We start from the raw sequence: 18474 nt of genomic DNA, 5'->3' as shown, positions 1-18474 counted from the left end.
AGGACTTTCAATACGCCTTTCCTTCCTGTGTCCTCCAGTTTAATTCAGGGAAGCATCACTGGAATCCAAATTTTGGCAGGGCAGGTAACAAATGCAGATACTTGCTTTGTTTGTGTCATCATATTATTGCTTAGTAGTTGTTTATCTACACCTTAACATATGCCCAGTATCATAGCAGGTACTGAGAATATCATACAGTACACTCTCTCCACAGCTACTCAAGGACTGACAAACACATTAGCCTGACAGAGTGTTTGTATTATGAACAGTGATGGAAATAATTTTCCTGGGAGTATGGATGAAAAAATGGAGGGAGGAGGAAGAAGGAAGGGAAAACAAAAAAAAACAACGAAAGAAAGGAAAGAATAAAAAGGAAGCTAATTTCAGAAACACAAAAGAGCTATACTTGATGAAACCTTTAAAACTGAAAATAGTTACCTGATAGATTATCTTCTCCCCAGAGAATCCACCTGCTACAATTCCTCTTGACTTCTGTCTTGTAATGAGACAGGGCCAATAGTGCGTTAAGCCTTATTGATGACGATATAGTGAACCTTCACCTCTCCAGACATCCACTAAATCCATCAAAGAATTCCCAGTAGATGAGAAGTGCTTTATGAAACACCTATTTTCCTCTGAGCACCATCATTAGGGGCCAATTTATTTGAGAGTGTTTTCTAAAAAAACATTACATACTTACTAATAGGGGTCTGCCAATCAATAGCAAAAATCCTATGGCAACTATTTAGAAGGACTGAAAACAGACAATGCGTATAAGCACTTGTTTGGATTTATTTTTTTACTCTTCTAGTCTGAAAGTTGTAATTTTTTGAAAATAACAAAACATATAGATTCTTTCATTTTTTTAACAATAAATTGAGTAGCTTTATTCACCCATTCCAGGAAAACATCTTGTTGGGTATTTTTGTTGAAAAGTTAGAAGTAGAAATTCTCACATCTCTTTAATTTATCCTAACGCTGTTTCTATGGGACATAGAAGTCCTGGAGTGTTTGCTATTCTCCCATGCATGGTTCAAGAAATCCTCTAAAAACCACACATCTATTTATACATCTTCTATTTCATGATGTTTTCATTTTCATTGATTTTTATATTTCTCTTCTAAACTTTATGAGTTGGAGATAAAATGAGCTCAGCACTGACCACTTGATATTAAAGAATGTACTGAACACTTGCTCTTAAGAGAAAATTGGATCTGTGATGTGACTATTCTTATTGAAAGTCTTATAGTCACAACTTGTTAAGACCTGCTTCTCATAAGGCTTCTACAATTGTGCTTATAATGAGAATTCGTTTACAGTGCTGGATGTAGTCTTATAACAGAACTTCATGTGCAAATTACCTGTAATTTTCCTTTGGTGCTGAACTATTCTCTTATAAATTTCTAAAACTGTAATATTGTTTAATTGCAATTATATTAGTTGGAACTAATACAAAATTAACAGTAACTGAACAATACTCATAATCCAGGTAATAGTATCTTACCAGCATCAGCTTCTTGGTTTGGATTTTGCATAAAAGTTATATAAGATATTACCACTGGAGCCAGGCACTAGTGACACATACCCATAATCCTATCTACTCAGGAGGCTGAGATCTGACAATCACAGTTCAAAGCCAGCCTGGGCAGGAACATCCATGAGACCCTAATCTGTAATAAACCACCAGAAAATTGGAAGTGGCACTGTGACTCAAGTGGTAGAGCACTTGCCTTGAGCTGAAGAGCTCAAGGACAGCATATAGGCTCAGTGTTCAAGCTCCATGACTGACAAAAAAAAATTACCATTGCAGGATGTTAGGGAAAGGGTGTATGGGTTCTATTAGTCATCTGTGAGTTGCTACCACAAAATGCCTGAAGGGAGAAAGAGTTGTCTCAAACTTTTAGAAGTCACTATTCTTGTGAGGGCAGCAGATAGCAAATCAGAGGAGATATGCCTGTAAGAGCAAATGCTTAGATTTAGAGAGGGAGAAGGAAAGGAAGGAGAGAGAGAAGGGTGAGTGAGAGAGAGAGAGGGAGAGAGAGAGAGAAAGAAAGAGAAAGAAAGAGAGAAAGAGAGAAGAGAAAGAGAGAGAGAGAGAGGTCCCTCTATACTTTAATTCTTTGTGCTGAGAATGAATCTTGAACTGAGGGATTTTTGCTCTATTTTTTTTCAGTGGTGGCCTGGCCACTAACCCTGAGCTAAAGGCTAGTAGTCTATCACTTTGAACAATAGCACCACTTCCAAGTATATGGTGGTTAATTGGAGATAAGAGTATCATGGATTTTCCTGCCTTGGCAGGTTTTGAACCACGATCCTCATATCTCAGCCTCCTGAGAAGCTCTGGGCCTAGGTATGGGTTCTTAGTAATACTTTTCCAAGCCGTGCACCCTTGGCTCATGCTTGTAATCCTCGCTAATCAGGAGGCTGAGATCTGAGGATCATGGTTCAAAACCAAACCCGGCAGGAAAGTCTGTGAGACTCTTATCTCCAATAAACCACTAGAACACCGGAAGTGATGCTATGACTCAAGCCATAGAGTGCTTGCCTTGAGCTGAAGAGTGCAGGGAAGGTGCCCAAGCCCAGAGTTCAAGCCCCAGGACCGGAAAAAAAAAGAATTTAACTTTTACTCATGGAAAGCCAGGCTACTTTCCCACACTGCTACCCTATGGACATTTGAATGTTACTCCTTCAAACCACACCAGATTCTGATGTTCTAATGATGATCATGTTTGTGACTCTGCAATTGTTGCAAAACAATAATTAAAACAATTAACAGTAATAGGTGGAGGTAGGTAATATTTTGATAGGACAAAAAGTTGTCCTTGGAACAATAAAGTTTGGGTTACTGGCTCTACTGTTTAAGGTCTGTGTTCTTTGGGGACAGATACTTGACATCTCAAAACCCCTACCATATCCACTGACTGTAAGGCAAATGGTATGTTTTAAGATCTGACTTCCTAGCTTTCCTAATTGTGTCTACTATATATCCTGTCCTATGTTCTGAAATGATTGAATGTTTGAATGCTATGTTGCTGATGAATTTACTTTTACTTGGATCTGTCGGGAAATTTCCCTCAGAATCTCTGTCTCTCTATCCCTCTGTCTCTCCATCTCTCTATCTCTGTCTCTGTCTGTCTCTATCTGTCTGTCTGTCCTTCTCTGTCTTTGTCTCTCTCTCTTGAGCTGCTCAGTTTTACTGATCCTAAGAACAACACCCAGATACTTGGGATCAGTGGATTACTGACCTAAGGTCATTTGATATTGTAAATGATATTCCTTTTTGTTATATATTTCTCAATAAAAGGAGATAATCCATAATAATTAACATAGCCCATCAGATATCATGTTTTATACTGTATCTTCATAATCCAAAAGAATCAAAGAGACATTTTTTTTCTTGTGATAGTAGAGCATAGAACAGTAAAATACCATTTACCAAGCAGACTTTGATACTTCGCAAGGAGGTATGTAAATCTCTTGGTTCTCAGCCAGTATTGAGTATTTAGAGTGCTCCAAAGGAGTAGCATCATTATAGTCATTATACTTTTCAGATCTTTCTGAAAAGTATTTCTAAAGATGTAGTGCATACTAACAAGGAACACACACTATAATCATCTGTCATAAATAGTATAAAATATATTTTTAGAACTCAATGCCTCAATGCAAACATGCAGAGCCTTTTTGATTTGTTTGTTAAAGGAGACATTCCACTCCAAAGCACGGAGTCCTTCTCTCCCTAGTCTTGATAGAATTCCATTTCTGTGAGCAGTCTTTCCATGTCTCTGTTTTTCGTCACTCACTGCAGCTTCAATGAAGCATTTTCAATAAGCCATAGAAACCAATGTGGTTATAATGCATATGTGTTCCTGTCAGAAATATGGATATCAACCATAAATGCACATTTTGGCCTTGATTTCTTTAAATTCTCTATACACGGTGAAAGCATCTTCTAAAATTCTGCTTGGGCTGTTGTTGATGAGTAAAATAAATAGCTTCAATTTTAACAAAAGAATGCTGATGATACATAATATAAAAATCTGTTGAACACTTGATTTATCAGACAAAGAGCAGGAAAGTCAAGACTTCTGGAAATAAAAAGAGTAGAACCATAAGAATGGAACAAAAATCTTACATGGTAACAAAGAGTAAAAACATTCTTACATGGTAAGCCATATCTCTGACAGTAACAAAATCCTGTTTGCAAAATCGTTCATAAATTGGGATTATTTCCAGGAAAGCAGATCAAGTCACTAAGATCTTTCAAACTATGTACAATCTAAATCTATATCTCCACTTATTTCCTGTGAGGCCTTAACATGTTATTTAGTGAACTGAGTTTATAATATCATCTGTAAAACAGTGGAAATCATACATGTATGCCCTTTATAATATTGATCAAATAATATCATGCATCAGAAAAACTTGAGCAGTTGTAAGTGGAGCTACAACACTTTTTCCTAGAAAGTATACCAAAATTTGCTTCGTGTGGATTGGGTAGAGTGCTGTTTCATCATCTCACCTCTTATATATCCTTCGTCTTTGGAAGTGAAGTATCATAGGAGAAGACTCAAAAGCTGAAAGAATTCAAACATCAGACAGGTTCCTGACTACAGCTGTGTGAATGGTTGGAGAAAGGATTCAGGGAAAGCCATAAGTTTCTGCTGATGGCCTTAGTGCTCCTTACAGCATGGTAGATTTTGGGGTATCATCTTCATTCATTGAGATTTGACTAGACTACACTACAGTGGAGTCTTTGTCATCCACACCATGAAAAAATGTCCTTTAACCCCCTGAGAAAGGTCATTCATGAGTACTTTGCTTAGAATGTCTCTCACATCATTCTGTGCATCTGTTTGGCCTATCATCTGTTGTCCTTCTGCTAGAAGACAATGGTTTTATTTGTCCTTATATGGCTCTGTTTGTTTCTGTAGACCCATGGAGGGCCTGTCAGTTGTCAGTTTCTATTTTCCTTATCTTTTTACCTCTAGAAACGCAAACAGTTTTCTCCCTACTTACATGGTTTTTATGCCTTTAGGGGAAAGCCCTAAAATTGGAGAAAAGAAACCATAAGATGGAAAACAAATCATACTGGGTTGTAACAAACATAATTTTAACTTAATTTAAGAGATAGATCTTTGGTGATAAAGTATTTGTCTTAGAAGCATCAGATCCTGAGTTCTATCCCTAGTACTATTTTTTTTTAAAAAGTCTGTGATCATGCAATCCTACAAAAGCATGCTCCTGTTCTCCTAAATTTATGGTAAGCCCATTTGATATATTGTGGACTTGGTAAAAAACAGAGTTTAAAGCCGGGCACCAGTGGCTCATGCCTGTAAGCCTAGCTACTCAAGAGGCTGAGCTCTGAGGATCATGGTTCAAAGCCAGCCCAGGCAGGAAAGTCCGTGAGACTCCTATTTCCAATTAACTACCAGAAAACTGGAAGTGGTGCTGTGACTCAAGTAGTAGAGAGCTTGCCTTTAGCTGCAGAGCTCAGGGACAGCTCCTAGGCCCAGAGTTCAAGCCCCATGACTCACCCCCCCACCCCCCAAAAAAGAAGACAACAAAAACATTTATGCTTAAGATCTTGAAAACTGGAAAACAAATCATCTCTAAATGTCATATTTTAATTTAAAAGGAGAAATATATTTAGTACAATCACCACTGATACCCCCAACTTCCTTTCTCATATTAAGAATCACTGTTTCATAGGAAAACATTTAAGTATCATTATTAATGGATACTTAATATTACCATGGGTCAGTTTGGTGAGGCTGTGATACTCAGATGTTCGATCAAACATTTAAGCAAGCATCTTTCCTGTAAGGACAGTTTGGGGGTGGATATAGTTCATAAATCAATGGATGGCAGTAAAGTAGATTGTGTTTGTACTAAGGGTGGGTCAGTCCATTCAATCAGTGGAAAGCCTTCCTCCCATGAGCAAGAAAAAAATTGTACCAGCAGACTGTTTTTGGACTTAAAGAAAAAAACTCATCCCTAAGCCTCAGCTCGTCACTCTATGTGAGTAGATTTTGACTTGTCAATTCTCCACAATCTTATGAGCCAATTCTTTAAAATAATTTGGTTTGTATATAAATATATATGTACATATTGAGAGAGATGATAGACAGAAACACAAACACACTTCCAGTTGGCTCTTTTTCTTTAGGAATCATGAATAATATTAAAGGCTTTTTGATTTTTATCCAGTAGAACTGAAATGAAATTAAATTTATACATAGATACACTGCTATAAATAACATATATTTTATTTCTAAAGCACCCGAATATTTTAATCAAGAATACAACTCAAAGTTCTTAGTTAACACTTAGAATTATTTCACTTTAATTTCACATCACCCTTCCTACTGACTCTCATGAGATTGGTAGTCTCTCCTATGTCTGTTATCTTTCTTCTAGATATCCTTCCAGTGATCTAGGACTTTATTTTAATATTCTGCTAATGTAGGGAGTAGACAAATAATTAGGGAGAAACTTTAACTTTCATGTGACTGAATTTTAAGCATAAGTGAAAGTTACCTATAAAGAAAGAACTTTTCCTCTAAAAAGAGCTTTCTCAGTCATAGAGACTACTGAGAACCTATCTAAGCTGAAGTTTAATTCACAAAGCCACTTCTGTATTCTTTTAAAATCAACTTTTCTATTCTCTTAAGTCACAAACTAATTCAATCTTTGGACATAAAGTAATCTATATATTGAATAATAGTGTCTTACAGTCCCTCCAGATGAAAGTAAATTTGTTTGTTCCAATTTTTACAAGTTTCATCTTAACAAAAGAGAATTTTCAGTGAATGTACTTACTATGGAGACCTTAGTCATAGTCTTCCTATACAAGAAGTAATGAAGTAATGGGTTTTATTCACTGATGTATTATTATTATTACTACCAGTTTTAGAGCCTGAACTCTGGGCCCGGGCAATGTCCCTCAGCTATTAAGCTCAAGGCTTGCACTATCTCACTCGAGCCACAACGCCACTTCTGGCTTTTTTTTGGCTTATGTGGTACTGAAGAATCAAACCCAGGGCCTCATCCATGCAAGGTAAACATTGTACCACTGAGCCACCTTCCCAGTCTCTGATTAAATTTTAAGGTAAATATCCCCTACATATGTCAGATTCCTCTCTTTTTTTAGGGAATAAATATACCATCTAAGACTTCCACGTGTAATAATAAATTTACATGATGCTTAAATAATTCAACTTACTCTCCACTTTTCTTGCCCATAGAAGCTTTTTCACATACTGACCACAGCCTAGAGGTTCATCAACATACATAGGTCAGTTTCAAAACTAGTAAAAATAAATAAATCAAAGTTCAACAAAATAAAATGCCAGGAAGCGGGTACTTAAAAGGGATACAGTGGGTTTAAGAGGAAATAGATGAATGAAGAGAAGATGGGGGCGGGGAAAATGCAGACAAGAATACAATGTATATTTTACAAAATTAGGAAGAATAAAGGAAGGTATGTGGAGGGGAGGGATCTGTGTTGAAAGGAGTGACAATGATCAAGATATGTTGTATTCATAAACTGCTTTGTTAAATGGCAGCTCCTTTGTACATCTACTTAAAGAAAATAATGAATAAAAAGAAAAAAGGAGAATAATAATATCAAAGATGCCATGAAATGTTGGTTGATTTAAAGAATTCTAAAATAGGCAAAATCACTTCAATAGCAAAATAAATAATGTGTACCTTGGAGAAGTAGACAGGGACGGGCAAAGAAGACCTTTGCAGCAAGAAAATCATCTATATATTTTTCATATCAATGCATATATTAATTGTACAAATTAATGTATCACATCATGATGTTTTCATACATGTATATAATGTATGTTGATCATTTTCACTGCTTCTCTTATCTTCCCTTTTCTTTGCTTACAAAAATTAATCCTAAACTGTTTAAGCATATTTTAGCCATCATTTAACCAAACTATAATAGTAAATACTTTATAATATCAATAGCTCTACATTCTGAATATTTATTTTTTCTGCATATTCCTACTGATTTATTTGTTAATGATAAAATATTTGCTGTACTTTTTTCCATAAAGAAAATTAAATATGTTTGAGAACTTTACAATGTGCATAATATGTTATGTATAATCCAATTTAAGTGTACAGTAACCTTAAAAGAGAAAATTTTAACAATGAGATATAAAAGACACTGTTGAACAGTTGAATAACGAAATTTCCAATTTAGGTGGGAGTTGGGGAGAGTGTAGTTGTGGAGGTGGGAGGGAAGGGATGGTAGGGGAAAAACAAAGGAAGAAGCAACAATGCTTGATAAGAAATGTACTCATTACCTTGCTCGTGTAATTATAACCTCTTTGTGTAGTATTTTCACAATAAAAACATCAAAAAAGAGAAAATTATTTCTGAAGTAGAAAACTTTCATAGTGGTATGATCATAGACATTCACTGAGCTAACGTAATAGACCTTCATTGAGCAATCAACTCCATTCCTTGAAATATTCTATTTCATTTCCTAAAATTGCTAGCTGATATGTAGTGATATTAATACTTAAAAATAAGTGAGTCAGGGCTTGTTCAAATTAAAATATTATTTATTCATGGATTTACTCAACAATTCTTAGTAACAGACTGATTTTTAACCTAAAAGATCTTCTGTTATAAAGATGAGTAGAGAGGCAAGTTTTCAGGTTTTTTTACCTTAAAATTACAGAAAGGGACCACATATTCACCAAGCATTCATAAAACAAACAAATAACAAAAGTTGTTTTTAAAAAGTGCTGCAAAAGAAAATAATCCCACTCTTTGTTAACATATAGTAATGGAACTTGAGTTTATCAGATCTTGGAGAAACTCCCACCTCCCCCCAAAAATCATTAAAATGAGGTGTAAAGAAATACACATTCTAAGATAAGGGCCAGAAAAATATGGAATCATGGTTCAAACCATATAGTTTGCTTTATGTTATTACAGAATTATCTTAATGTTTTGGAAAATAAAGCTAAATCAGACTAAACTAGAATAACTTTAAGGACCACGTCAGCTTTTGTTGAGTTCCAAACAACTTTTTTAGATAACGATGAAAACATTACAGATTTTAAGGACTACTGTAAAGCTCTTAGAACTCATACTAAAGGCCAAGATAATTTTCCCCGTCTACCTAAGCACTAGTTGAGACCTCCATGAACAAAGTCAAATCTGATGAAGCCTATCATTGTGCTATTTTATTTTTACTAACTATTTATTCTTTGTGGCCTATTACAACAGGGTAAGTAAATGTCCAGCAATCAGGGCTTAAGTCTGAAACAAACTAGATGCAAATTGACATTTTGATGTTGATCAAAGTATTTCTTCTAAGTACCCTGGGCCCTAAATAACCCTTATATGAACATGCCAAATGAACTGCTTCATTCTTTCTGAGCAAAACAACTCCAAAGCTATAGGATATCAGAATAGCCTGCCTGGAAGTAGGTGAGGGAAAAAATATAGGAGAATGCCAACAATACATGGGAGATAGAAGATGTCAAAGCAAGATAACTTCCAGAGCTATTCAACACTCCCTTCCCTAGCTAACTGTCCTGAGGTCTAAACTGCATTCTAATAGAAGAAAGTTTCCATTCAAATCAAAGTTACCTCTGATCCTGATGTAGCACCAGAGATATATCTTTGGGTCTGAGCCAGAAGGTAGTGGAATAAGGAGTCATAAATTCCATGGGTACTTATGCCGGCTAACAGAGAAAAATACGGGAGCCTGTGAGTGCTGCAACTGTTTCCATCTGTTCTCTTTATGGGTAACTGATGTAAGAAATTAGAGACTGCCAGAAGTCACTCGGTTTGCAATTACAGTGTTTAATGATATTAGCATAAACTAGGAAGATGAGTTAGTCTGTTCCTGAATGGAAGGCAAAATCGAAGGTCAAATCAGCTTTTGAAATTCTGTATCACCAATGACATCCTTTCTCATTACCTAGAGAAAAAGAGATGGTCTCGCTCGACTTACAGGGCCGATGGAAAATCCCTAAGGCCTGCTGCTATAAAACAAAGGTAACTTCTGCACGAGCTAACTTCTGCACAAGCTTTTGAATACTTAGCATTGGCCATAGATGTGGTGTGATTGTTTCCTAAGGGTCAAATGGTACAAGAAAGAGAGGTAAGAATTACAAAGCAGGTCTTATTACTAATTAAACTTTGAATCATTGGTTGTTCCATGTCAAAATGAGGTATGGTTGTTTTAAATTGTGTTTGGTGTTTGCAGTTCTGACTTTCATCAAGCCTCTAAACAAGGAATAGAAGCTATGCATTAGCCAGCATCTAATAATCCTCAAAAAAAAAAAGAAAACAAAAAATGAAACACAGAAGAGTAACTTACAGAATTGGATTATTAATTGCTGCCCTGAATTGATGGTATGGTCTGAAGACAGAGGCTATGAAAACTCTTGGAGAATCATGCCCTATATAAATAATAATGATTCAAGCAATAATTATTTTCTTCATAAAGAGTATCTTTGAACCCACATTGGAAGTTAAATAATAATACACGAGACAGGCATCTCTTAACATAAATATGTTGCTTGTGAGAAGTAGATTTTAGCAGAAAATGAATGCATTTTGGAGGGGGAAATGGAGATTATTTTGAATGCCCAATCTGTTACTTAATAGCTTTATGGCTTAATCAAAACACTTTTGAGATGCCTATGTTTCCACTCCTATAAGTTTTCATAGTAAAATACGAACGATTTCAACTATTTTATTAAACTACAGTGTAAATTGTGGATGTACTAATGAATGTAGAGGTCCTGACAAGAAATATGTGTTTAATAATCTTGTCTCTTTAAACTACTGAGATCCTATACTTTTGGAGGGTTACTGGAAATCTAATGAAAGAAGTCTTATAAAAATTGTGGACTAATATAACTTGATGCACAATCTAAATGTTCATAGCTTCAAATGCATATATTATGTCTGGCTATATTCTATTTGGATATAATTCATAGACATGAAGATGCTGATGGCCATAGGAAGTAATTATAGTGTTCTGAAAATCCTCAGATAAATCACAAACAAAAATGCACAGACGCCTCATTAAAACACTCAATAAAATATTTTTTCTTGAAATCAAATGGTACAGCCACTAGGACTTCAGTTCTGAAACAAACTACTTCAAATTAGGAAAACCAGATGTGCATATTCGTGGAAACACATTTGATTCTGCTGCACTATGGTTGTTTTATCCAAGTTATGGGTTGCTGACTTACATTCTTACATTTAACGACTCTCTTGCTTCTGAACAAAAGCATCTGCAAGTAGTACAGAACATTGGGACTACAAAAATTAGCCACAGGGGAACTTCTTAAATTTGAAATTCTGAATTGGTAGGTTTGTTCTATAATGTCTTTAAGCCACACTCTCTTCAGAATTTTCAAGATATTAAAATATATCTCATTGAATATCACACCTATTTTACTTATTGGTGTAGGCATACTTTCAATAATTGTATTCTTTTCAGTCATGCTAGGAAAATATTAGAAAAGGTATCTTTATATATACATATATATCTTAATTGCACATTCATTGAAAGGAATGTTTATAGTAGTAACAACATTTAGTAGATCTACTTTTGTCAATTTTGTTACAAAAAAACTAATTTAGGAATCTATAAAAGGTTGTTTTTCTCTCTGACTAAAATACTTCCAACTATTTATTTTAAAGTATTAGAATTATTCTATCAGAGTATATTTAATGAAGCTTCTGTATTTCTGACAATATCTGAAGCTTAGGAATATAATTTTGCCTATATCTTTAGTTAAATGGTGGAAAAAACAACCACAAAAGCTAGATTAAAAGCTAGGATCACATATATTTACTTGAAGTATAAATCAATTGCAGATAAACAACTTTGCCCTTACACAGAAGGAAAATATAAGCATGGAAATAATTTCACCATTAGAAATCCATTTCTTTGGTCAGATTGGGTTACAAAAGCTAAGGTGTGTAACACCAAGGGTTGGTAAATTATAGAAACTTAACTGCATATAAAATAAAATTACATTTAAAACCCACAGACAAATGCACAGCCATTCATAATATATATGTTTACCTCACATTATCAGAATCATGTAGCAAAAGGTTTTTTAAATGCAAATAGCCAGTTTCGTCTAAATATTTTTGAGAAATAAAGTTTCCCACTCCATCTTTCCCCTCTCATATTGTGTAAGGCAGATTTTGTTGTGCATTAATATTTTAAATTACAGCCTGGCACCAGTGGCTCATGCCTGTAATCCTAGCTACTCAGGAGGCTGAGATCTGAGGATCACGATTCAAAGCCAGCCTGGGCAGTAAGTCTGTGAGACTCTTATCGCCAATAAATCACCAGAAAACTGGAGGTGGTGCTGTGGCTCAAGCAGTAGAGTGCTAGCCTTGAGCTGAAGAGCACAGGGACAGCACCCAAACTCAGAGTTCAAGCCCCAGGACCGACCAAAAAAAAATTTTTTTTTAATTACAAATAGTACAATTCTGTAACAAAGGTAGGAAACTGGGTGTGAGGACCCTGAATTCTCTCCAAGCTCAAGAATTTGCTTCCTGGACTTTATGGGTGGAACCTAGAAAATAATCCAAACCCATGTGCTTTTACTCTAATCCTGTAAGGGTTTAGGAGAATGCTATGTCTCAGTATATTTCAGCTGTGGGTCTGAGAAAGATAGGCTTTCCCTTCTGTCTACCTATCTACCTTAACTATCTATCTTATCTGTCTATCTATGTATCCATCTATCTATCTTTCTATTATATATATGCATGAATATATGCATATATATGTATATGTGTGTGCATATATATATATATATATATATATCCATGGATATATTATACTTCGGTTGTATATCAGGCCCTTTGCTAAGAAACATAGATCTACAGACTATTATGGCCAAATTGTTACTCATGGAGAATTTACAGGTTTGTGTTGAAGAACATAAAACAGATTATCGGACATCAGTATGGCCATAGCTCTGATGACGTTGGGAAAATAGTAATGTCATTTCAGGAAAAGGACTACCTAACTACAATGCGAAATTAGCCTTTTGAAAGGCTTTTCACTAGAAGTAAATCATCAAGTTCCAGACTCTGTCCAAAGATCCCCTTACAGGAGGCTGACAACTTGTTGTGTTCTAGAGAAATGTATTTTCTCAACTTGTTCTATGAGCAATTATAATATTAAGTGCCAGCTAAATGGTCGATACTTTAAATGACCAAAGAATAATTAATGATACAGAATTTGCCCTTGGGTGGGGCAGAGGATGTTAGTGAAGCATTGGAATAGAGATTAAATCTGAGTTCAATATTGGAGTACTGAGGTCAGTAAGAAAAGATGATAGGAAAACTTACTGCAAAAAGAAGCTTAAGAAAATTGTGTACATATGTAATATATATATATATTACATATGTACACAATTCTCTTCACAGGAGTATGCTCAAAGTGTTGCTTCTCTACATAAATAATGTCAGTTCATTAGGGTTTGCTGATAGTCAAGATTGGGAAATATATCAAGAAAGGTAGATAATAATTGTTATCTTAAAACAGATATATCACAAAACAAAATGTGGTGAGATAAAGGTGACTTTGTCATTGGAAAAGGAAAGATTAAGACATGATATCCATCGGTACAACAAGAAAAATGTGAGGTTTTTTTCTTTTTAATAATTCACAAGGTTTTCAGAATAAATGGGTGAGGTATGCCTTTGTCTGGATTTCTGAGAACTATTCAGAAGTTAATAAAAATAGTTCCCTCTCTATCCTCCTCATCTCCCAACATCTTTGTTCACTGAACATGGTCTGAAAACTTCATTTATATGTCTGTAAGCAACCTTAAAAAACTACAGACTTTGTCAGGAGAGAAAAAAAAAGATATTGAACAGAAAAGAAAGATGTTGCTTGGTGTCATATATTAGTTTCATTCCATTCATGGCCCTAAAATCTGTCTCATAACAGGCAAGCTAACAAATGGGTTTCTTCACTGTTACCTAACTTTCATGTACTTGATACATAAATAATGTAAGAGGGTGACTTCTGAGCTGGCTTGCTTTCTCGTTCATGCATTTTCTAGCACCTGTGCAGAATTCTAAACGCATTGTCATTGTTTTATACAAACAAGACTATGTTTAATTGAGTTTTCAAGATAGGTGAATGCTTATCTGGTCTCAAATCTGGGACCCATTTAGAGCTAATTATTGGACACTGTCATACTGTTTTTGTGTAATCCTTTATGCAAGTACATTGGTTCAGTTCTATTACTGTTCCTATTTCAAACAGGAGTCACTATAAATAAGTCATTTAAATTCATACACTGGTACAAACTGGGCTAGAACTCAGGCAGCAATTGTTTGAGTGCCTGTGCTTCTAATGACTATTCTTTAAAAAAAACATGTAGGAACAGAATTAAAAGTATTCTTTTAATCTTCTTCATCCCTCCAAAGTTAGCTTAATCGAGTTGGGTTCTAAAATAACTGGCTATTTTCTTTCCTGGCTGTCTGAGGATCAGCCATTGTCACAACCCACTCAGTAACTACCCGAACTAAGGAGTTCATAGGAACCAAGTACGAGCTCCCTCACCTACTGTGGAAGTTACTTTTCAGAGACCCTCACTGCAATAGATGAAAATATGTGAAGTAGCAGAATTATATTTATTGTATTTTATATATACATATGTGTATATAGATATATGTATACATATATGTATATATAAGACTTTATTAACCATTCCCACTCTCTTATTAACCTTAATTAACCTTTAAATGTGTTTATATTATTTTAATTTTTAATGCAAAAATAATTAACATCATAAACATTATATAAATACCTATATACCACAAAATCCTGTAATACAGCAAAAACTCCTTGATACAGGAATATATATGTACATATTATATATATATATAATTAAATGCAATGCAGTGAAGTGCTATAAGTGCACTGTGATATAGCAGGTGACAAATGAATGAATGTACATATCCTTCACCCTGGAAAAGCAATAGCCCCTGCAATTAAAATTGTGTAAAACTAGCCAAAAGCCACAAACACACCAGATGCCATTGTCTATACAAAATAAGCAATGGTGTGATGAGAGTGTTGTACCAAAACAAAGAGCACACATTTTCTGCTGGATTCCCTAAAGAAAGAGTGCTTATTCAGAGATCTATAGAATGTGTAAAGTAACAAATTATAGAAATGATTCCTGAAAGGATAGTTTTGTATATACATTTTTCTAATTTGTGGTGGGGAAGGGAAATAACAAAATGTTGAAACAAGGATACAGGTGGACCCATTGTCACCATGAGATGTACAAGACACTATGTTGAATAATGAACTTTATACCTTCAGGAGTCCAGGAGGGAGGAGTTGGGGAGGTGGGGAGGGAAAAAACAGTAAGGGAAAAACAAAGGAGGGGGTAACAATGCTCAATAGGATATGTACTCATTACCTTACTCATGTAACCCCTCTGTACAGTATCTTTACAATATTTGTTTTAAAGAATGTGTAAAGTTAACTCTGAATGGATGTAGCAGAGCTCAGGCACAGTAAAGGAAGTAGCATCCCAAGAAACCGCTGAAAGGATTTTTCAGTATTTTCAGCAAGAAGCAGCAGCCCAGGTGATGGATGGGCACAAGGTGAGAAGTTATTCTGGATACAAAAAAGGGACAGCAGAGTCCTTGAGCATAGAGGGTAAAGGCTGAGAGAACAGAATTGGCATTTTTGGATGCTTTACCATGCATAGGTAGTGTTGGACAGAGTATTCAACTCGTGGAGACCAATAAGATGAATGATTAGAATTGGACAATACTTATGGAGAGACAAATAAATACATTTAAGAAATGAGGAGGTGCAAAATCAACTGCATGCATTGTATGATTCTTTAGGAAGTCAAGCAAATGGAAGGATTTAGTCTAGACACCTACCCCGTTGGACATTCGTACCATTAACTGGAATGAGAAGCATGAAAATGTGCAGCGGAAGGATTCCAAAGGAGCAGAGTGATGCACACTGACTCATATCCAAACATAAGGCATAAAAGAAAAGGAAATTTATTATGAAACACACACACACACACACACACACACACACACCAGTAAAATCTGGCTAGACCCTCAATACCTAATTTATCATCTTCCCTGAAGCTCATGTCTCCAATTTCATTAAGTGGAATGGTTTTTTTTTGCCTCTTTTTGCCTAATAATTTGTTCACTCTCAAGATAAAAGAGGAGGATTTAGAAGTTTGCAACTTGATTTACTCTCCAAAATCATGCTATCATTTTACAGATGAGCAAAAAATGAAGTGTTGGAAAGAAATAGTGTGTGCCCATGGCCATGAACCATTGTTTTTTGTGCACAATGTCCTTCATTCTTTCTTATCCCTTCCATCTCAACGTCAAACTATGGATCAGATATAATCTTTTCACAACCTGAAAATGATATGAGATGCTTTCCTGAATGGCTTGTTCCTTCTTTAGTAATTTCTTTACATTCAGTAATGTCATGGATATAAGCAAATGCCAACTTCTATATCTCATAATTCAACATAAGTCAATAATATAATTTCTTATTCCCTAAACTACATAACTTTTGGTATCTTCTTTTTCTTCCCACTTTTGCTAGCAATAATAGCAAAATGGTTTTTTAGAAGGTCAATATTTGCATCAAGAGGGAGATTTCTTTGTCTATTCATCTGACTGTGTTTGTAAATTTCACTCTGGAAAACAATTATGCATAATTAAAAATAGATACACAAGTCCTGATTGCTGGTTGTCCTAGTATTTGATTCATACAAAGAATCAAATATGATTGATATTCTCTTTTGTTTCCACCCCAATCATGTAAAGCATAAAAGTAATAATTAAAATTATTCTCAGAAATATAACATTTTATTCAGTTATAACTTAAGGACTTCTCTCAAAGAGTTTTAAAAAGAAAACATGGACTGTGGGATGGCAATCCCTATTCTCTATACTTTGGGAGAGTGTTTCACTTAGAGCAAGGCCTGAGTCCAGATATTCGATGGCACACAGACTGTAAGGATTCTAATCCTCCCTATTTTCATCCAAACTACATGGCATTGGGGAAGAAGCTTAAACTCTCTCATCTTGAGTTTCCTTACCTATATAAGAGAAAAATAATTCTACCTAACTTGAAGTAATCTGTGACGATTAAATGAACACATGTACTATGCTTTTACTGTTGTTGTAGAGACTAACAGCATGAATACTTATTTAGCAATGCTGAGGATGGTGATGTATACATGCAATAAAAACATTGTGAGATTTGGGAAGCTATTTTTAATTGTTCACAGGTAGAGATGATTTGGGCCCACATTATTAGAAAATACCACTATTCCATACTTATGAGCTATTGAAAATCAGGTACTTTGAATACCTTTAGATCACTTCTACAAAGAATTTCTGCTTAAACAATGCCCCTTCTACCTCTTTTCCTTTATTTCCAGCTTACCATCCAATTGATTAAGGTCACAAAAATACATCACAAAATATGTATAATTAATCTATACATTATGTATACTCAATCACAGGCATGTATAAAATTGTTTTGGTTAAGCTTGTAAAGAATATAAGGAGATGTTTATTGATTTTTGAAGAATTAGCATAAGATAACTAACACTACACTTCGAATATAGAGGGGGAATGTTGGTTTGGTCCAAATTCTCATGGCCCTCTACTAAAAACAAGTTAAACAAACTCTAGGATTTTATTTTCTTAGCAATGTTATTAGATGTCACTAATCATCTGCCCCTTATCTTTGAAAAGGAATTATATATGCTGCAGATAGTAACAGATTATATATGCTAAGTATCAAGTATCTAGGAAGAGATGGGAAAGTGTTGATATTCAACTTATTGGAGTGAATCATCATAAGTGATGCAAACCATCTTTGTTTCCATTCCAAGGAGCTACATGAGAGTGATTTTTAGGATACACATACAATACAAGATTTCTTCAGTGACTCGGGGGTGGGGGCTGGATTTTAATATGGTCCTTAGATATGATGGTTTTTCATTGGGCAGAAAGACCAGCATGCATTGATCTTCTGCTAAGTCCAACTAGAATTTACAGACTCCCTCAGCGATGCTAAACAAGTTGCCTGAATGGCACAGATATCAGATTGTATATCTGTAAAGTAAATCAATGAACAAAATTAGCACTAGGTGCTCCTCCAGTCCTGAAGTGGTATATTACCAACACATACTAACTGAAATATTCAAAGAAGGGATCTTGCTTGGTATTTTGTCTTGAAAAATGATCTTAAAAGGGTATGTAATAGAGGTAGATGGGAGGATGAATGAGGAAGAAACATTCTTTAGATTTATTTGACATTTGAATTCTAATTCAGGGCAGAAAGAATTTAAGTTAGAAGAGCTTGTGGTGTGCATAGATCTTTAAAAGAGAAATATTCTCTGTGCAAAAAACAAAAATAATGAAAAAAGA

The sequence above is a fragment of the Dipodomys ordii genome, unplaced genomic scaffold (assembly GCF_000151885.1).
Source record: "Dipodomys ordii isolate 6190 unplaced genomic scaffold, Dord_2.0 Scaffold18, whole genome shotgun sequence".
Lineage (NCBI taxonomy): Eukaryota > Metazoa > Chordata > Mammalia > Rodentia > Heteromyidae > Dipodomys > Dipodomys ordii.
The sequence above is the reverse complement of the archived record's forward strand: the minus strand, read 5'-3'. Positions refer to the sequence as shown.